Raw genomic sequence first — 21,753 nt, 5'->3', positions numbered from 1 at the left:
TTTCCCTACAATTTCTCCATTTTCCCCCCATAATTTCTCTCTTTTTTCCCAGATTTGCCAACCCCCTGACAGAAACCACCCCATACCTACAGCAAAGAGAAAACCAGGAATAAATCCCACAAACCCCTCTGTGCATCCAGGGAAAAAAAAATCACCTGGAATTTGGGCTCTGCATCCCTGAGCAGGGAGAATTTCCCAGCATTGATTTCATAAAAATTCCTCATTTCCACAGGACACACAAACCCCAAAACCTCGTGGATCTTCCCCCCAAAAAAATTTAAAAATCTGGTGAATATTTGTGAGGTCTCCAGTAAATTTTGGATTGGGAATAATTTGGATTGGCAGAAATCCTCCTGGAGCTGAGAATTCCCCAAAAAGCAGATTTGGAGAAGTGGAATTTGAACATTCCTGGAGGTCAGGAAATCCAAGGATGTGCTGGGACATTCTGTGGGATGGGGATAATCTTATTTATTTCCTTGATTTTCCTTCAATAAATCTTTCCTTCAATTATTTATTTCCTTGATTTTCCTTCAATAAAGTTTCACCTCTCAGGAGGAAAATTGGGGAAAAAATCCCACGGAGCATTTACAGTTTTCCTATAAAATCCCCCTCAATATTTTCAGGAGAAATCCTCCCTTTTTATCACCTTCCACCCCTCAGCATTTTCAGAGCGGCCTAAAAAACCCTCAAAAAATCAGAATTGAGCCAGGATTAAAGCAGAGTTAAGGCAGAGTTAAACCAGAATTAAATCAGCATTAAATCAGAGTTAAATCAGGATTAAAGCAGAGTTAAATCAGCATCAAATCAAGAGTAAAAGCAGAGTTAAATCAGAATGAAATCAGCATTAAGTCAGAGTTTTTTTCTTTTCTTCTTTTTCTTTGTTTTGTTTTGTTTTGTTTTTGTTTTCCTGCTAAAACAGGCAGGAAAAGAAATGAAAGAAAAAATTGGAAGAAAATTCCTTTTTTTTCTTTTTGAGTTTTTTTTTTTTGTTTCTTTTTGTGCTCAAATAGGGAAGAAAATTCCAGGTTTTTGTGGGTTTTTATTCTCTTCTTTTTTGTGCTAAAATAGGGAGGAAAAAAAATAACTGGAAGAAAAAACTGGAAGAAAAAAAATTTTTTTTTTGTTTGGTTTGGTTTTTTGTGCTAAAATAGGGAAGAAAATTCCAGATATTATTATTATTATTATTATTATTATTATTATTATTATTATTATTATTATTATTATTATTATTATTATTATTATTATTATTATTATTATTATTATTAAAAATAGGGAAGAGAATTCCAGATTTTTAAAATTATTATTATTTGGTGCTAAAATAGGGAAGAAAACTCCTTTTTTTTTTTTTAAATTTGATGCTAAAATTAGGAAAAAAATCAAGTTTTTTTTTCTTGTGCCAAAATAGGGGAAAAAATTCCAGATTTTTAAATTTTTTTTTTTTTTTGTAGTAAAATATGGAAGAAAATTCAAGATTTTTTTTTTCTTGTGCTAAAATAGGGAAGAAAACTCCTTTTTTTTTTTAATTTTGATGCTAAAATTAGGAAAAAAAATCAATATTTTTTTTTTCTTGTGCCAAAACAGGGAAAAAAATTCCAGATTTTTAAATTATTATTCTTTTTTTGTGCTAAAATATGGAAGAAAATTCAAGATTTTTTTTTCTTGTGCTAAAATAAGGAAGAAAATTCCAGATTTCTCCTTTTTTTTGGCACTAAATCAGGGAAGAAAATCCCAGATTTAAAAACTGAAGATTATTTTTTCCTGTGGGGGTTTATTTCTTCCTCAGACGATGATTCACGGGTGGATTTCCCTTCTGAAAATGCCCTGAGACATCTGGAACTGCAGAAAAATTCTCTTTAAAACCCCCGAGGATAAATTTCACCGCCACGAAATTGGATCCATTTCCATTTCCGTGGCTTTTATTCCCAAAATCCTTTTGGATTTGATTCCCGAAGGGAGGATGAAATGTAAAAATGAGGGGGAAAAAGGAAATTTTTCCGATTTTTCTCCCCATCAGGAAGCTCAGACAGGAGTGAGGAATCAGCCCTGAGGGAAAATTGGGAAAATTTCCAAGAATATTCCCCAAAAAAAAAAAAAAAAAAAAAAAAATTCCAGGTGGGAGTTGGAAAAGGCCTGGAACATTCCAGAAATACAGAAAAAAAAAAAAAGCCCAGGAGAGGCTCAGGGAAAGCCCAGGAAACAGAGGCTCAGTCTGTAGAAAGTGGGAGCAGCAGGAATTTGGGATATTTACAGAAAATGGGATTTTTTTAATGCTTTTACCTCAGACCTCCCAAGCTCCAGGTCCCTGAGGGCTGCTGGGCCCACCCAGGCCCTGAAAGAAATGAGAAAGAATAAAAAAGAGTCATATAAATATAGAGATATGAAAAGAAAATAAAAATAAAATTATAAATATTAATATAAATGCAAATATAAATATAAATATAAATACAAATATAAATATAAATATAAATACAAATATAAATATAAATATAAATATAAATATAAATATAATGAAATTAAAAATAAAATAGAAATAAACAAAAATAAAAATAGCTAATCACTAATAATAATGATAAATAATAAATATTCCCAGTTTGGTGTGCCAGGAATGTTGGAATTTATGGATTTTTTTAACCCTTTTTGTGCAGCAAATTCCCACTGGGAAGGAGGAATTTGCACTCAGGGACATTTGGGTGGCTCTGCCAGGGGCTGAAGGGTTTGAGCCTTGTGGGATCAAAACTTTGGAATTGATCCAGAAATTCGAATTTCGGGATAAATCAACCCCATGCCATTATTATTATTAAATTTATTATTATTATTATTATTATTATTATTATTATTATTATTATTATTATTATTATTATTATTATTATTATTATTATTATTATTATTATTATTATTATTATTATTATTATTATTATTATTATTATTATTATTATTATTATTATTATTATATTTGTATTCTATTACTACCATCATTGACATCATTATCACTATCATTATTTTCATTATTGCTATTCTTCAAATTATTATTGTTATTAAGATGATGATGAGCATTATTATTACAATAATTACTAACATTATTATCATTCTCTTCATTATTATTGCTATTTTTACCATTATTTTTGTTATTATGATGATTATGATTATAATTATTATGATTAAAGATAAGCTATAAGTTATTATGATAAAGATAATAAAGAGAGGATTTTTTTCCCCACTGATATCCTGAAGGGAAATCTGCTTTATAATCTGAATTTTCAAATAATAAACGAGGTGGGAATGATGGAGAAATTCCCTGTGCCACATCCTCAGGGATGAAATCTTTCACCCAGAGCTGTGAAAATTGGGGTTCATCCAGCTGGGGGGGGAGGAAGAGCCAAAAAAATCGGAATTTTCCCATCCCCACCCCCAGGAAAGGCAGCACAGACAAGGAGCAGCACATTTCTTATCACAGAACACGAAGAAAAAAGGGATTTTGCCAAGGATTCATGGAAAAAAAATGAAGTTTTTTTTAACTAAAAGTGTAGAAAGAAAAAGATGTAATTGCCATGGAATGAGGAGTGGAGAGGGCCCCTGGTGAGAGCAAAAATCTGATTTTTGGGGGCAGAGAGAGCCCAAAATCCTCATTTTGCAGGAAAAAAACAAGCCTGGGATCCTGGATCAGGGCACGGCTTGGCCTGGAGGGGACTTGGAATTGTCATCCAGAGATTTCAGATTGATTTCTGTGTTTTAATAGATGTGAAATGGATTTTTATGTGTTTATTGATCAAAGAAATCCACGTTATCGATGAACACGCAAAGTTCACTCTCCAGTGAATTCTGGATCCTGAATTTTCACTCTCCAGTGAATTCTGGGATTCTGAATTTTCACTCTCCAGTGAATTCTGGATCCTGAATTTTCACTCTCCAGTGAATTCTGGGATTCTGAATTTTCACTCTCCAGTGAATTCTGGATTCCAAATTTTCACTCTTCAGTGAATTCTGTGTTCCTAAATTTTCAGACTCCAGTGAATTCTGGGTTTCTGAATTTCTAAATTTTCAGAAAATTCTGGATCCCAAATTTTCCTTCTCCAGCGAATTCTGGATTCTGAATTTTCACTCTCCAGTGAGTTCTGTGTTCCTAAAATTTCAGTCTCCAGTGAATTCTGGGTACCCAAATTTTCAGTAAATTCTGGGTTCCCAAATTTCCACTCTTCAGCAAATTCCGGGTTCCCAAATTTCAGTCTCCAGCGAATTCTGGGTTTCTGAATTTTCAGTGGCCCACATGTCACCAGTTTTGGAGAGAAAAAGCACTTTGGGACCTCCAGCCAGTCAGGGAGGGATTTTTTTTTAAATTTAAATCCCATCAGGAGTCACTGCCTCTGGACAGAGCTCAGCACTTCCAAAATCCCATTTATAACCCTAGAAACTGAGAATAATAATAATAATAATAATAATAAATCCTTTATTATATGTAATGGTGGCCACATGATCTATAAAATAATCACATTTTCTATTATTTCTATTATTTAACAGCCAAATTTACTCACCAAAACCACATTATTGACAAGTCAGGTCATTTCCTTTGCAATTTTTGCTGCAGGCTGCAAGAAACCCCAATAACTGTCATTAAAAGGAATTAAGGCTCCTCCATATAAAGGCAATTTTTTCTCTTTTTAGAAAATGTTTTAAATTTTTATCCTTTTAGAAACCCAAAGGGATTTTTTTTTAGGCTGCAGCAGATTTTTGGGATCAGCTCTGGCCACTGAGAGCAGCAAAGCCCAGCAGAGCTGCTTGGGCTGAGCTCATTCCCACCTTTATTTTCCTTGGATTTATCTGATTCCTTCCTGAGTCCCCTGCAAATCACCTCCAACAGGAGGCAGAGCAGAAAACTTTGCTTGTTCCTGTTGAAAAAAAATAATAAAAACCCAAATTCAGAAGGAGCTGATGGGGAAACATCTCCCAGCTTGGAGCAGGATGATTATTGAAGGTTTACTGATTGAAAAAAAAATCAAAATATGCAGCAGAAAATGTTTATTTGGGGTTTTTTTTGGAGTCTGGGCACTGCCAGGTTTGTTACACCTTTTTTTTTTTTCTTTTTTCCTGCCTGGACTTGACATCACAAATGAGAGGAGCTCACAAACAAACAAGAAAAAGAGAAGCTCCTGCTGCCTGAAAGTTGAAATATTTTCCATTTCTCTGTTTTGAACAGGCCTCTGCCAAGACAAGGACAAAAGTCAGAAGGAGGAAAATGTTATTTTTCAGCCTTGGAAGGTCAGGGTCTAAAAATAAGTGGAAAACATCTCCGGCCTGGAGCTGGGGTGAGGAGGGTTTCACAGGGGCTCTGATGCATTTCTGGTGTAAAAAAAATCAAATTATAGAGCAGAGACAAGGAAAGCCTTCAAAAAACTTCTCCTTTTCCTCCCACTTTGGGCTTCCAAAGGTTTCTCTTCCAGTCAGGGGGATCCAGGCAGTGAAATTCTCAGTTTTAAGGGAATTTTAAGCTCGTTCCTCCTTTTTTTATTCCTCTTGGACTCCAGGAGAAGATCTGTCCCTTCACTATGGTTTGGAAAACTTGCAGTGCAATTCCATGCTTTCCTAGGATTCTGGAATCTCAAAAAAAAAAACCCCAATAAACACAAATAAATCCCAATAAACACCAATAAATCCCAATAAACACCAATAAACCCCAATAAATCCCAATAAACACAAAAAAAATTGGAATAAACCCCAATAAATCTGAATAAACCCCCAAAAAACCCCAATAAATCTCAATAAATCCTAATAAATCCTAATAAACCCTAATAAAATGATGCTTGGAAGCCCAACCTTACTGGAAAGAACCATCCTGGTCCCAAGGTGCCCCTTCCTCTGCTGGTGACCCAGCCTTGCCACGGCTCAAATTCCATCAATGGGGAAGAAAAGAGCTGGAGAAATAAAGGACAGAGTGAAAAAAATGAGGGGTAAAGTTAAAAAATTAGGGGTGAGGTTAAAAAACTTAAGGATAAAGTGAAAAAAATTAGGGATAAAGTAAAAAAATTAAGGCTGAAGTTAAAAAAAAATGAGGTTAAATTGCACAATGGAGCCGTCTGCAGGTTTAATTCACTTTGCCACTGATTAAATGGAAAAAAAAAGCATTAAAGTGATTTAACAAAGGTCTTTAATCCTTGATTTCCTGAGGAATTCAGAGCTGCAGACACAAAGCAGACTGCTCAGGGTGAGACAAAGGAAGGGATTTTTCCTGCTCTTCCCAAGGATTAATGGATTTATTTTGAATATTTGCATCACTCTGGGTGTTTATCGCACATCATCGCTGCTGCTGCTGCTGCTGCCCATCATTAATTAATTAGTGGCTGCAGGTCGTTAGCTCAGTGCTGGCAGCAGCTCTGAGGGGATCCTTTTGGAATCTGTTTGTTGGGATTGTTTTAGCAACGGGTGAAATTGGGTTTGAACACGACCAAGCTGGGAAATCTGGAATTTTTTAAAATCTTCTCGGTGGAGGTTTTGAAAAGCAGGGTTTTTGTTTGGTCTGGGACAGAAAGGTGGGCAGGAAGGAGGGTCCTGCCTCCAGCTGCTTCCATGGGGGATTTTGGGAATTTGGAGATGGAGCATCCGAAGTGTGAAGTTCTGGTTTCTTCACGGGGTTTCGGATGGATCCCGGTGAAGTGGATCAGGTTCCACTCAGATCACAGAATTCCAGGCTGGTTTGGGTGGGAAGGACCTTAAAGCTCATGGAGACCCTCAGGTGGGCTGGGGGCTGGGGTCACCTGCAGCACATCCTGGGAATCTGCTCGGGAACAGGAGGGGACAGCAGTGACAAGTCCCAGCCCCAAGGTCTGTCCAGATCCAGGGATCCCAGATCACCCTGGACGTGATCCTGCACTAAACCAGGATCCAGGAGCTCTGCTGGATCCCACATCTGCTCTGTGCCTCCAGCACCCAGACACTGCTGGTCCCACACTGGTGGTCCCAACCCTTCCCAAATACCTGAGATCTGTGTCAGCAGGAACCTGAGGACACCTGGAATTCTTCTGGGCTTGACCAACCTGAGCCCTGAGTCAGCAGAACACCTGGAATTCACCTGGGTTTGACCAACCCCTGTCCTGGTGTCAGCAGGATCCTGAGAACATCTGGAATTCTTCTGGGATTGACCAACCCAGCCCTGTGTCAGCAGGATCCTGTTCCAGCAGAACACCTGGAATTCACCTGGGCTTCACCAACCCAGCCCTGGTACCAGGGGAACACCTGGAATTCCTCAGCCAGCAGGATCCTGTCCCACCAGAACACCTGGAATTCCTCAGCCAGCAGGATCCTGTCCCAGGAGAACACCTGGAATTCCTCAGCCAGCAGGATCCTGTCCCAGCAGAACACCTGGAACCCACCTGGGCTGACCAAGCCAAGGCCAGGACGCCAAGGCAGGTCCCCCAAACTCCCCACCAAGCCTGAGGGTGACAAATCCCAGGGGGGCTGGGATCAGGAGGAGCTGTGTCCCACCACTGTGTCCCCAGGAAGGAGCCCCAGGGACGGGGTGGGAATCGCGCCAGGGCCGTTCCCGGCACGGCCGTGGCGCAATCCCAGCCCCAGGAGGGCCCCGCGAGCCCCGCAGGAAACGTTCTGCATTTTTTCCTTGACTATTCACGGCCTTTTCTAGCGGGGGACAATAAAAGATTTCGAGCTCTGGATGAAGATGGTTTGTAACAATGAGCTGCTCTTCCTCCAGCAGCCAGCGGGAGCTCAGCCGCGCCGAGGAAAGCGGGAAGAATTCACTGGAATCGCGCTGGAAAATCGGGGAAGGCTCAGGGATGTTTTGTCTGAGAGAGGTGCAAAGTGATGAGAGAGCAAAGGCATCACTGCTTGCTGGGAATTGCTGGGACTTTCGTGCTCTGAGTCTTCAGCTTTTCCCACTAAAAGCCCTTTGGCTGTGATCTCCCCTTTTATTTATTTTTTTTTGGGATTTTCTCCTGAAAAACACTTCCCAGAGTCATAATGACAATAACACAGATTCGCTGCTCCGTGTTCCCAAAACTCTTTGGGATGGCAGAGCTTAAAACCAAAAGCTCTTCGAAGCAGCCTGGCTTTTCCTTTCCCCCCTAAACGATGCATGCCACTGCTCTCTCCGTGCTCAAAGCTCCTGGATTTTGGAAGCCAGGGGTCTCCAGGCAGGAGTAAACAGGAATTGGCTCCTCCAGGCAGGACTGGAAGTGCTCAGGGCTCTGAGATCACGGTGGAGGTGGGCAGACAGCACGTCCACGCTTTAATAGCTTTGGGACCTCTCTTAGGGAGCACTGAGCTGGCTTTGAACACATCCCAAGAATTCTCAGCTCCGAAGGAACATCTGGCACTGAGCCCTGGACAGGCAGAACCCTGGAGCTCGGGGATTCTGGGGATGTCCTCGCTGCTGGAGCTGCCCGGGCTCTGGAGCTGCACAAAAATTCACATTTTGGGGAGGAAAAAAGGTATTTTTGGGATCCCAAGGGTGGCTCAGGTGAGGATTTGGTGTCCTCAAGGTTGCTGGCTCCTGGCACAGCTGGGGACATCCAGGACAGAGCTTCCATCACTCCATTCCATGGGGAGGATCCCAAGGAACCTGACAATATTCACCCTAAAAACAGGGACAGGGAGCACAGCCAAATCCAGGGGAAAAGGGAAATATTCAGGGTGGAACTCCAGAGAAAATCTTGGTTTTTCCCAGGGAGGTGAGGAATGGATCCCCTGGAGATGGAGCTGGGCACATCCCCCAGGGAAAATGGGCATTTCTCAGCCTGTCCTGCCCCAGAGGGATGAGAAGTTGGGAATTTCCCAGGAATTGTGGCCACGCTGCCCCCAGAGCTGCCCTTTCCATGGGCATCCCAAGGGAACTCCAGAGATTTTCCATGCCAGGGCTTTGCTTAAGGAAACCTGCCCAAATCTCCTGAATACACAGCAAAAACCAACTTTTAATGGATTAATTCAGAATTAATGCCACTTCTCTTGCCTCTTCCTCTCGCTGACTGCAACAGGGGCTGGGTTTCCCCTCCCAATTTTCCCTTTTTCCATTAAAAAAACAAATCCAGCAGGAAGATAGCTGGGATAATTTAACAGCTGGAAAAAGGCAAACCCAGCAATCAGGTCTTTTCAGGACAGCAGTGATCAAAGAGGTGCTCTGTACAAATGATTTTGCAGCCAGCTCTTGGCAGGAGACAGAAACCTTTTCCCTGCTGGAAATGAGATTCGAGTTGTAAGGAGAGGAAGAAAGGATCGATCACTGTGTGTTAATTCCCTTTCTCCCAACTGGAAATACTGAGTGGGACAGAGAAAAGGGGGGGAAATAAATTGATTATTGAATGTAATGTTCTCTGTCTCGTCTCAGGAAGAGATTAAATTCACTTAAATTCACTTAAATTTGGGTTTAATAGGAGTCATTTAACACTTGTGTGAGGAAAAAGGGCTTTTTCTTAATAGGAAAATGGGGGAGAAAACCTTTCTGAATTACAATGAGAACTCTCCAGGATAGGTGGGGGTTTTTTTTTGCTGTGGAATGGGGAGGTTTGTGAAGAACACAAAGAAAAGAGGGGCAGAGGAAGCACCAGCAAATTCTCCATGATGTTCTTTGAGGTGGACTCGTTGTCCTTTGGCAAAATGAGAATCTTGAATAAGAAAATGGATTTATTATCGAGTTCTTCCTCTCCTGGGGGTGGTGGAGCAGAGCTTTGTCTCGATCCTTTTTGCCTGTCCCCCTTTCAGCTGACATTTCATCCCCAGCACGCCAAAGGAAGTTTTCTTCCCCAAAATTTGCTTTTAGTTCCTTTGGGAACTGCTCCCAAAATCCCGAGCAGGGAAGGATTGCAGCTCCTGGGGGCTGAGCAGAGAGGGACAGTCCCAGGACAGCCCTGGTGTGTCAGTCCCTCACCCTGTGTCCCCCTGCCAGGACTTCCTGAGGCATTCCAGGGGTTTTCCAGCAAGGATAATCCTGGCTGGGAGCAGGATGAATGCACAGAGATGCTCTGGGTGTGGGGAAGGACAGGGACACCCTCAGGATTCCTCACCCTGTCCTTTGTCTCTCTCCAAAGAATGATTTCCTCCAATAAAAAGATGAATTTCCAAGTAAGAAAGAGAGGAAATTCCAGCAATAAAAACCGTCAGCAGCTGGGGAACAGTGGGAAACACTTCCATGCAGGAGAATCTCCTCAGTCTGGAGCTGCAGCTCCTTCCTGAAGGTAATTAACAAATGTAAATCAAAATAATTCATTAAAGAGGCTCAAACCAACAGCTGCACTGGTGGAAACGCTCATTTCACCCCCTCATGGCTTTTGGGACAACCACTGACTCCCAAATCCATTTTTTTCCCTGGCTCCCACCCCCTCAGCTCCCCTTATCACCCATCTCCTCTCTCACACACGTTTTATTTTGCTCAGCTTTGAGACATTACAGATTCTTGGCCCCATCTGCAAATGGTGCTGCTTTGGACATCCTCGATGAGCTCAGAGGAAAATTCAGCATCATCCAGGCTCTGGGGTTGTTTTGGGGTTTTTGGTCACTTCCAGAGAAATGGAAAAACGGCGTGTGCAGGCTCACAAGGGGCGGGAAGCTCTCCAGAAAGAAGGAGGATGGAGACTGACCCAAACCTCTGGAGTTTTCCAGAAAATCTCAGCCCCAGAAATCTCCCAGGAATGAACAGGCTCTGGAGAGAGCTGGCAGTGCCTTCTCCTGACCCCACCCAGAGCTGAAAAACAGCCTCAAGGGCAAAGCTGCTCTTTTTCCATAATAATTTTCAGGATCATGGGCTGTGGAGAGATCCAGAATCAGCCCTTGCTTCACCTGAACTGCTCTTCCCCCCAAAAAACTGCCAGGGAACAGGTTTGGCCTGATTGTGATGGTCCCAAATTCCTTTAATTTGAATTCCAGATGTGAATCACATCAGTCCTGTGCGTTTTTGCAACGTTCCCTCCATGAAATTCCAACTCCTTTTGGCCAGCACTGGGTCAGGTTCTCCCCTGAACATCCCCTCGAGCCAGGGCACGTTGGGTGCTCATCAACAGCCAGAGAAATACCCACCAGGAGAGAGAATTCCAAGAGCTCTCCCTAAATTCCAGCTGCCTCCTGGCCATCTTTGCAGCCTTGGAGTGCTTTCTGCACAAACCATTCCGGCCTGCAGCACTTCTTCCAGGAAAAGCTCCCCCAATTCCAGGAACCTCAAGGCTCAGGTGGACAAATGGGAATGACAAAAGGAACTTTTCTGCTGGCAGGGCTGAGCGTCCCGGCCACGAAACGCAGCAAAAGCTGCCGAGAGGGCCGAGATTTCCCAAGGAAATCAAATATCCAGGCATGGCTTGGAGAGGGGAACTTCTGGAAAAGAGGAAAGAACAAGCCTAACCCTGTAGACTCAGCAAAATCTGATCTCACAGCCTGAGCTCATTCCTGGCTCCCAACACAGTGGGAAGAGAACTTGTTCCTGGGGAGCTCCAAGTCCTAAATCTCCTCCTAAAACAGGAGCTTTTTGTCATTTCCAGCTGCAGGTGCCCCTTCCTTTGCTTGCTTTGTTGGGATTTGTTTTTGGTTTTTTTCCCCAGCTGAGGTTTGTGGTGGAACAGGGAATGAAAAAGGGACAAAATGTGCGAGGCTTTATCCAAGGCTGACCAAGGCTCAGCTTTCTAAGGCTGGATTAGTGGGAATTCATTTAAAACCCCATGGAAAGGGCTGATCCTACAGCTTGGCCTGAGGGTGATCCTCCATTTCAGCCCAGGAGGGAGAAGCCCCACAAAGCAGATTTTAGATATTTTTGATGTCCAAATCCACTGGAACGACGTCCCTTGGTTGTTTCAGCCTTTTGGCCTCCTCAGGCAAGGAGGTGGATGCAGCTTTTGGCAGGATTTGGGTTAAATGCCAGGAGAAGAGCTCAGGGTCGCTTTGGGATCACAGCCTGGGGTCACACCAATCCTTCAGGCTGTTCCTGTGCTCCAGCATTTGGCTTCTGACTTCCAGACAGAGGAGTGAAAACCCCATCTAGGGTTTGAACACCTCCATTTCCTTAATTTCCTTGGAATCCTCATGCTCACAGAAAATTCCAGGGTTTTCACCCACCTTTTTTGGGGGTTATCCTGAAAATTCCATGGTTTTCCACCATGACCTTCCACACTTTGGCCTTTCCATTTTGCTGCAGTTCCTCCCCACCCTGGCTGCTGGCCCCAGGCTCTGCTTGCCCAAACTTGAACATTATTTTTCAGCTGAAATGACATCATGGCTGAAGTGCTGTTTAAAATTACTGCTCTCCAGACCTCCCTCACATCCCCTTTTGCAATCCCCTCTTCCAGCAAAGCCCTGCTCTCATCTGGAGCCAGGAAGGGTGGCCTAAAACTGGGATGTCTTGTCCACATCCATTCCAAGACTTTTGCTCCGTCCTCATCCTATAGCCAAAAATAAAAAAAATTCCAATTGAACATTTCAATTTTTTTTAATAACACTTGCTAACAACTCCATAAAAATAATTCTGTGTTCTGGGCCCTCTCCACATGACATCAGGCTCATGGATTTCTGGGCCAGGCTCCCGAGGCCGTTTTAAAACTTCTGTTTGCTCATAAATCAAGGCCAGCGGTGCCGTTTTTAGCAAAAACAGCCCCAGTTCAGAGTTTCCAGCCTCTTCCATGGGTTTGCTGTGCTGCCACAGGCCCTGCTCAGGATCCAGCAATTCCACCAGGCTCCATCACAGCACCTGTGGCAGCCTCTGGAATGTGAATGCCAGCTCTGCTGGTCACCCTGCAGGGAGCAGCATGGAAAAGGTGCTTATCTCTGAATTTCCACGGCTCTTCCCAGTGATTATTCCCTGTCCAGCTGGCTGCCCTTCCCGGTGGGAACTCTGCCTCCTCACACAGCCCCCGGAGCAGCCAGGAGGCTCTGGTGGCTCTGGAGGAGGCTGGGCTGGGGCCAGGGAGGTGCTGAGGTGTTTCCATCACGATCCTCGCCCGGCCTGTGCCACCACATTTCCCTTCACAGAGAAAAGCAAGGCACAGTTCTTCCCAAGAATATTTCTGGGTTTCACATTCTCCAGTTCTCATCGTTTGCTGTGCCTGTGTTGTGCCAGAGCAGAATGCAGTGTGGAGATTGTTCACCCACAGTGAGGGTGTTTTGGTTCCTTGGCCTGTCAGGCTTAGGATAAATCAACTGGATTGATGAAAAATAAAGGATTAAGTCTAAGAGACTTTGTGTGTGTGTGTGTGTGTTTGATGAGGTCTGAGAGCATGGCAGATTCAATTTGGATGCAATGCAATATAGTATAGAATAATATAGTATAATAAAGTAATTAATTAGCCTTCTGGTATCAATGCAGTCCTCTCATCATTCACAGAGAAATTCACCTTCACAGAGTAAAGCAAGACACAGTTCTTCCCAATAATACATCTGGGTTTCACATTCTCTGAACCTCAGAGAAAGGAAACACAATGCTTATCCTTTTCTGTGCCTGTGTTTGTGCATAGGCAGAGTGAAACTGAGATTGTTCACCCACAGTGAGGGTGTTTTGGTTCCTTGGCCTGTCAGGCCTGGTGTGCAGCACCACATTTCCCTTCACAGAGAAAATCAAGACACAGTTCTTCCTAAGAATATTTCTGGGTTTCACATTCTCTGAACCTCAGAGAAAGAAAACACAATGCTTATCATTTGCTGTGCCTGTGTTGTGCCAGAGCAGAGTGAAACTGGGATTGTTCACCCACAGTGAGGGTGTTTTGGTTCCTTGGCCTGTCAGGCCAGGTGTGCAGCCCCACATTTCCCTTCACAGAGAAAAGCAAGGTACAATTCTTCCCAAGAATATTCTTATCTCATTTGCTGTGCCTGTGTTGTGAAACTGGGATTGTTCACCCACAGTGAGGGTGTTTTGGTGTGTGTGTGTGTGTCAGGACTGTCGGGACAGCCACAAGATTCTGGGCAGTGTGTGCAGGGCTGAGAGCCTGGCAGATTCAGTCTGGATGTAATGCAATACAGTACAGAATAATACAGTGCAATAAATTAATTAATTAGCCTTCTGCTAAGATGCAGTCAGATGCATCATTCTCTCCCCTGTGAATTCCACAGGCCTGAGGTGGGGACAGGAGCCAGCAGCCCCAGGCTGGGGGAGGATCCCTCCCTTTCCCTTGGAAAAAGGGACCAGGGATCATCCCTGGCACAGGGAGCAGCTGGAAGGGTCCTGAGCAGGGGGGATGAGGGGAAGCCTTCCCAGCACGTAGGGGCAGAGTTTAAGGGTCCCTCTGTTTGGAGAGTTGGTGCCATGGTGGGATGGGAATGTTCCCCTCTGGGGATGTGGGACAGTCTGGGAGCCCACAGCCCCCTTGATCTTGTCCCAAGCTGTTTGATGGCATTCCTGGGTTCATTTCCAAGGAACTCCTGATTTCTGGGAAGGCCTCACAAAACTACACTGGGACCATTCATGGCCTGTGAGGGCAGCCCTGGCTGGATTCCTCCTGAAATCCACAGAATTCTGCAAGGAAAACATTCCTTCCCCTTCCTAAAACCATCCCCCCAGACACAAACACAGCTCCTTGGAAGGCCTTCCACGATGGCAAAACAACTGCAACATCCAACACTTCTGGGTTCCCTCCATTCTGTTTGGTTTTTATTCAGCAAAAAAAATGAAAAAGAAACTTAAACTTGATGAAATATCACCAGCTTTTCCTACAGCTGTGGAAGCATAAATGACTTGACACTCCTTGTTTTCCAAACTTGGAGTATTTGCAAGGTAAAGGTGAGGCCAAACTGGGCAAATTTAACATCAAAAGGGACTGAAAAGGAAAAATCTTCAGGGATGGAGGCCAGAAAATGAAATTTTCCTGTTTCAGGCCGTTTTTGGGTAAGGGTGTTTGGTCCTGGAGCCCTCCTGGAAGTCCTGGTGTGGCCAAACACACCTTGGGCACGTTGGGACACTCAGCCACACCCCAATTATTGATTCCTTCATTATTTCATCATTAAGAGCCAAATTAACATTTCTCCACAGCAGGAAAGAAGGATTTCCTTGGGAGGATTTCTTTTCTATGCAGAGAATGTAAATATGTTATTCCCTTACACCAAAAGCCAGGGTGGGACTCCAAAATTCCTGATTTTGAAGTGATTTTTTTTTTTTTTTCCTCTTTGAAGACACAAACCCTGAACCTTCTGCCTTGCCCCAAAACCAAAAACCTGCATCAGCACAAAATGTGAGGAGAAACCAAAACCTGCACAAATTGCCAGGGGATAACCTGGAATTGCCCCCTTTTCCTCTCTTTCTGGGGAGGATCAGCAGCCCCACACACCCCCCAGCCCTGTGGGAAGTCTGCATTTTCCATTACTCCACAATCCCCTCCATCTGCCCAGGAAAGCTGCCAGCAATCCCAACAAACAGGGACATTTTGGAGCCCATCAAGAGCTCCACGTTTTGTTTTTAAGCTCAGCTCCAACAACATCTGCTTTGGAGAAATCCTTTTTTTTTTTTTTTTTTTTTTTTTTTTTTTTTTCCCAAGAGCTGTCGATGTCCCTTTGGAAATTGAGGATTTTGAACAGCTCTGCTCCTTCCAGAGGCAGCTTTAACAGGGAACAGATCCTCCCAAAGATCTCCTTGAATGAATTCAGGAATTCCAGCAGTTTTTCCTTGGATTTTAGGAACCCCTTGGCTTTTTCTTAGTGAGTTTTAACTTCACATGGTGATTCTGAACCCACAAAAGGCACAAGTTCTGTCCATAAAAAGCTTTTTTCTCTGTATTAATTCCTTGAATCCTGTTCTGTTGTCTCAGCTCTTTTCAAGGAAAGGGATTTTTAACACAATTTTTGGAGGGAAGGATGTCAAGTTTCCTGCTGAAAATCAGTATTTTTAACTCTTATTTTAATATTCAACCCCAATTTATTGGAATTTATATATTTATTTATTTTTAGTATCCATTTGGAGCTGGTTTAGAGCACCAAGTTTCATTTCCTTTTCATCTCCTGCTGTTATCTTTTATTATTTCTCTTTTATTATCTGTTATCTTCTATTATTTGCTATCTTTTAATGTCACTCACCATAATTTCTGAGAACTTTCTTCATTCAAAACCCCTGGATCTTGGCCAAAATCTTCTCCTCCTTTTCCTTCAGGGACTCACATCCCCGTGACTTGTTCAGGGAATATTTATCCCCAATTAAACCTGCAGGTAAATCAAAATTAATCAGATTTATCACAATTTGCTGAGGGATAAAAGCAAAAAAAATAATTTTTCTGTGAATTTTCTCCACTGAAATCAGAACTGGATTTGCATTTCCTGTTGCACTAAAATTTCTGGCAAATTAAAGAAATTCTTGTATCTATTTAAAAACAGTTTTTGGGGATGTTTTTAGCTTGTGAAAACATTCTGGGCATTAAAGGGCTTGGTAAAAATACAAAAATAAATATATGAAATTCTAAAACTAAATATGAAATTAGGAATATACAACAGTAGAAAATATAAATATAAAAATACAGAAATACAATAGGATATAATAGAAATATAAAATAGAAATAGTTATATAAATATAAAAATATATAAATATATGAAAATGACCCCTCAGTGTCCCAGCACTCAGTGGACCTTTCAATTGATGTTAAAATGTTGTCACAGAAATGTAAGATTGAAGTCCATAAAGGTATGATTTTTTTTAAAAAATAAGGATTTTTTTTTCCTCCCATTTGCCTTTTTCTCAGCATTTTTACCCCAATCCCAGCCTGCCCAGCCAGGGCTTTGCTGACATTAAGGATGAATCAACTGCAGATCCCTAAAAATCCACTCTGCATTAATTCCAATCCAGGGCATTTCAGGACTGGGATTTTTAATTCCACAAGAGCCCAAGAAATATTCAATATTTACTTCAGGGGGTTTTATGGGGCCTCTGTTCCATGCAGGAATTTTATGGGATCTGGGATTTCCTGGCATTTGCATCATCAGCTGGTAATTAGTGAAAATTCCCTGGGAATAAACAGAAATACCTCCCCAAGCTCCATAAACAAAAATTCACTGGGAATAAACAAAAATACCTCCCCAAACCCACAAAATCCTGTGGGATTTGTTGCTCCAGGAGCTCAGGATGGAAAAAAAAAATCCCAGCCAGCCCAACCTCTCCCTGCCCTGACATTCTAAAGGGAAAATGAGGAAAAACTGAAAAAAAAAAAATTTAACTATTCACGTTTCTTAGCCCATTATCTGTGAAGATTTTTTAGGATTTTATGGGATGAATTCAGGATTTCAGGGATTTTTTTTTAGGATTTTAGGGGAGCTGTAGGAATGCTGTGATCCCAGAAATTCCCAGCCAAAAGGGAAACGTGTTGCTGTGATCCCAGCTCGAGCTGTTCCTTGGGTTTTTCCTTTCCCAGCTCCTTTTGCTTTCCTTCTGTGTCCCTCTCGTGGTAACTCAGGAGAAATGGCACAGCTGCACTGGAAAAATTAATTCCTAATTTTTTTTTTTTTCCCCTATGGATTTAACCCTGAGAAAAAAGGAATTTTGTCAGTGTAGAAAATATTTCTATTTAAAAAAAAAAAAAACAGATTTTTTGTTGTTGTTGTTCTTTCAATTATTGGTATTCAGGTGTGGTGAAATAAGTAAAATTTTAAGGCATTTTTATTTAGGATGAGTTTTAAGGAAAAAGGAAAGAAAAAGGCAATAAACAGAGAGAGAAAACGAAGAAAAATGAGGAATTTGGATGAAATTCTTTATTATGAAAGGCACTGGAAGAAATTGGTGTGGATTTCCCATCCCTGGAAGTGCCTGATTTTTTTTTTTTTTTCCCTATGGATTTAACCCTAAAAAAAAAGGAATTTTGTCAGTGTAGAAAATATTTCTATTTAAAAAAAAACCAGATTTTTTTTGTTGTTGTTCTTTCATCTGTGTCCCTCTCGTGGTAACTCAGGAGAAATGGCACAGCTGCACTGGAAAAATTAATTCCTAATTTTTTTTTTTTTCCCCTATGGATTTAACCCTGAGAAAAAAGGAATTTTGTCAGTGTAGAAAATATTTCTATTTAAAAAAAAAAAAAACAGATTTTTTGTTGTTGTTGTTCTTTCAATTATTGGTATTCAGGTGTGGTGAAATAAGTAAAATTTTAAGGCATTTTTATTTAGGATGAGTTTTAAGGAAAAAGGAAAGAAAAAGGCAATAAACAGAGAGAGAAAACGAAGAAAAATGAGGAATTTGGATGAAATTCTTTATTATGAAAGGCACTGGAAGAAATTGGTGTGGATTTCCCATCCCTGGAAGTGCCTGAGGACAGCTTGGAACAAGCTGGGATAGTGGGATGGATGGGATTTAAGGTCCTTCCACCCCAAACCACCCTGGAATTCTGTGATTTTTAAACCCCCTGAGCATTAAATAAAAAGATATGACCAGAGCAGGGAGGGAATAAAGTGATTAATTTGCTTCATTTATTGTCCTTAACGAACACCCTGGGTGCATTTATTGCTCTGGGTGGGAGCTCCTCCCTCCCCACCTGATCCCTGCTCCACCCTCACTCCCCCTGAGCCGATTTTTACCCATGCCAGGATAAAAATATCCCATTTTTTCCCCCCTGAGGACAGCTTGGAACAAGCTGGGATAGTGGGATGGATGGGATTTAAGGTCCTTCCACCCCAAACCACCCTGGAATTCTGTGATTTTTAAACCCCCTGAGCATTAAATAAAAAGATATGACCAGAGCAGGGAGGGAATAAAGTGATTAATTTGCTTCATTTATTGTCCTTAACGAACACCCTGGGTGCATTTATTGCTCTGGGTGGGAGCTCCTCCCTCCCCACCTGATCCCTGCTCCACCCTCACCTCCCCCCGAGCCGATTTTTACCCGTGCCAAGATAAAAATATCCCATTTTTCCCCCGTTTTGGCCAGCCTGGGCTCCATTGGCTGTGCCCCCCTCACGTCACGGAGCCATCCCAGCCTTATCTCCATGGCTGGGAATTCCTGGAGACCAATCCCAGGGCGGGCCCGAGTGGAGGAGGATGCCAGCAAATCCCAGAGCTGCTGGGGGCTGCTTTGGAATTCCAGTCGGGTTCGAGGAAAGGCCTCTCCTCCTTGCCAGGGCTGGCATTTCTCCCTCCAGCTGCTCGGCTCTGGCGCTCCTCAGCGGCACCTGGGGTTTATCACCCGCACGTTTGCAGCAGAAAACACCTTTGAAAATATTAATTCACTCACGTTTTCTTCTCTCCTCAATTCCAGCTTGTGATCTGCAGGGGAGCTCGGCGCCGTTGGCAGGGAGCCGTGCCAGTTTTTTGCCTGGTTTAAATTCCACACCGGCTGCACAGCAGGCAAAGCCCAGTGAGTCACAGCCTCTCCTCTGCAGCAGCCCGGCTTTGAGGGAGAAAACTCACACAAAACACCAAAAAAAACCCAAAACCCACACAGCCTGGGAGCTCTGCAGCCTGCCTCTGCATCCATTTCACCCTTAAAAAGCTTCCAAGTGGCTTCCAAGCGCTGGAGCAGAACGATCCCGAAATCCACGTGTGCAAAGAGAATCCCGAGTTTGCTTTCCCAGCCGCTCCTGCGGCTTCAGCACCTCAGACAGCAGCACCAAAGCGTCCCCAAGGCCACCCTGAGGGGACAGAGCCACCGCTGCTGGCACGCGAGGGGCTTTTCCACACCCTTATCCCCCGAGCTGCGGCAGGGACAGCGAGAGGAAGCCGGCGGAGCAGCAGAACTTTGATCCCTTTCCAAGACTTTTGAGGATTCTGCCAAGCAGCCAAAGGTTTGGAGTGTGTTGTGTTTATTAATAAATAAAAAGTGTTTGCAGCAAGCTGCCACCTGGCTTTGTAGTATTTATTTTTTTTTTCCCCTCCCCTCTGGTTCTACTTTCATCCTCAAATGTTATTTCAAGCTTTCTCCCCGTTGCTCTTTGCTCTGAACGGTTGATTCTACTTAAAAACGAGATGAATTCAGTCTCTCTGCAGAAGTGGTGAGTCCTGTGTTCTCTGGATTTGTTTTTTCCCCTCCTTTTGCTGCACAATATTCCCAGGATAAGGATGTTTTCCAGTCTCCATCTTTTCAGCCCAGCAGCTGCAGGTCTGGAACATGTTGATTCAGGCCAGGCTTTATCCTACACCAAAAGCAAGAATATAAAATCCAAGTTATTTATAAGAGAAGACACATATTTGCATCTTAATGCGGAAGTCAGCCCAGCAGCTGCAGGTCTGGAACGTGTTGATTCAGGTCAGGCTTTATCCTACACCAAAAGCAAGAATAATAAAGAATAATAAAATCCAAGTTATTTATTAGAGAAGACATATATTTGCATCTTAACGTGGAAAGGAAGAGGGACTGAATATCCAGCCTTTCCCAACACACAGAAGTTTTCTCTTAAAAGGGATTTATTGTGTGCTGATCGAATGGAATGAGGGTAAATCTGAAGTTTTTTGTATTTAAAGGTAAAAATGAGGTGCTTCCTTCTCTGACCTCAGAGAATCCCCCAGAAATCCAGCCCAGAGCAGCTCAGCTTTCACTCGGGGCTGGGGGTATTGCAGGTGTGACAGGAATTACAGCTGGAGCAGGAATTCCTGGAATTGCCCATCCTTAATTCCCACTTGAGCCCCAACAGGGGTTCAGGTCCAACAGGAACAGGCAGAGCTGGCAGCTCACGGTGCCCACAGGGGACTGAGTGCCCACGAGGGTCCAGTGCCACCACATCCCCTCAGAGTGACCTGTCCACCACCTCAGCCCCTCATGAGGGTCCAGTGCCACCTCAGAGTGATCTGTCCAGGACTTCAGCCCTTCTATCCCCTCACAAGTGCCCAGTGCCACCACATCCCCTCAGAGTGACCTGTCCCGGACTTCAGCCCTTCCAGCCCCTCACAAGTGTCAGTGCCACCTCAGAGTGACCTGTCCAGGACTTCAGCCCTTCCATCCCCTCACAAGTGTCCAGCGCCGCCACATCCCCTCAGAGTGACCTCTCAGCCCCTCACGAAGGTCCAGTGCCACTTCAGAGTGACTTCTCTACCCCTCAGCCCCTCACAAGTGCCCACTGCCACCACATCTCCCTCAGAGTGACCTCCCCACACCTCAGCCCCCCAAAAGAGCCCAGTGCCACCACATCCATCTCAGTGACCTCTCCACCACCTCAACCCCCCCCAGCCCCCGCCCCTCATCTCGATCTCCCATTGGCTGCCACAGCCGTCACTCAGAGCCAGGCACCGCCCGCACGTAATCTCAAGAACCCATTGGCTACCAAGGCCGTCACTCAGAGTTAAGCCCCACCCATCGCCGTGCGCGATGGTGGGTGGAGGGCGCACTCTCGCCCTCATTGGCTGCTACGCCTGTCACTCAGAATTAGACCGCACCCCCCCGCCAGGAGACTCTGGACACCCCCAGCCCCCTCTTCACCCTTATCTCGATGGCCCATTGGCCGCCACACCCATCACTCAGCGCCAAATCCCGCCCTTTCCCTCCGCGCGCCCCGGGCGGGCGGGGCGCCCACTCCCCCCTCCCTCCCCCTCACCTCAAGAACCCATTGGCTGCCGCACCCGTCACTCACAGCCAAGCCCCGCCCTTCCCCGTGAGGGCTGCGGGGCGGGCAGCGCGCTCCCTGGCGGCCGCGCCGTGCCCCCGTACGTGCTGCGTGTGCGTCACCCCCGCCCGCCCGCCGTCCCCTCCCGCGCGCGCGCGCTGCCGTCGGCGNCCCCTCACCACAAGACCCCATTGGCTGCCGCCCCCGTCACTCACAGCCAAGCCCCGCCCTTCCCCGTGAGGGCTGCGGGGCGGGCAGCGCGCTCCCTGGCGGCCGCGCCGTGCCCCCGTACGTGCTGCGTGTGCGTCACCCCCGCCCGCCCGCCGTCCCCTCCCGCGCGCGCGCGCT

At 44.2% G+C, this 21,753-nt stretch overlaps 1 long non-coding RNA gene across 2 annotated transcripts in view; it reads right to left on the bottom strand.

The window, feature by feature from the left end:
- Positions 1-5,815: 5,815 nt before the first annotated feature.
- LOC121347194 overlaps positions 5,816-21,753 on the bottom strand; it is an 18,702-nt gene continuing 2,764 nt past the window's right edge. The window contains exons 2-4 of one of the 2 annotated variants that reach the window (XR_005954199.1): positions 19,104-20,001; positions 15,976-16,098; positions 5,816-5,906 (exon numbers count right to left, since the gene is read on the bottom strand). This is a non-coding gene — a long non-coding RNA (uncharacterized LOC121347194). Of the gene's footprint in view, positions 5,907-15,468; positions 16,099-19,103; positions 20,002-21,753 lie in introns of those variants that run through there. The other variant, XR_005954198.1, reaches the window with a different exon arrangement.

The sequence above is a fragment of the Onychostruthus taczanowskii genome, unplaced genomic scaffold, assembly GCF_017590055.1.
Source record: "Onychostruthus taczanowskii isolate IOZ18803 unplaced genomic scaffold, ASM1759005v1 scaffold112, whole genome shotgun sequence".
Classification (NCBI taxonomy): Eukaryota; Metazoa; Chordata; class Aves; order Passeriformes; family Passeridae; genus Onychostruthus; species Onychostruthus taczanowskii.
Note: the sequence above shows the minus strand (reverse complement) of the source record. Positions and strands in the feature narration are given on the sequence as shown.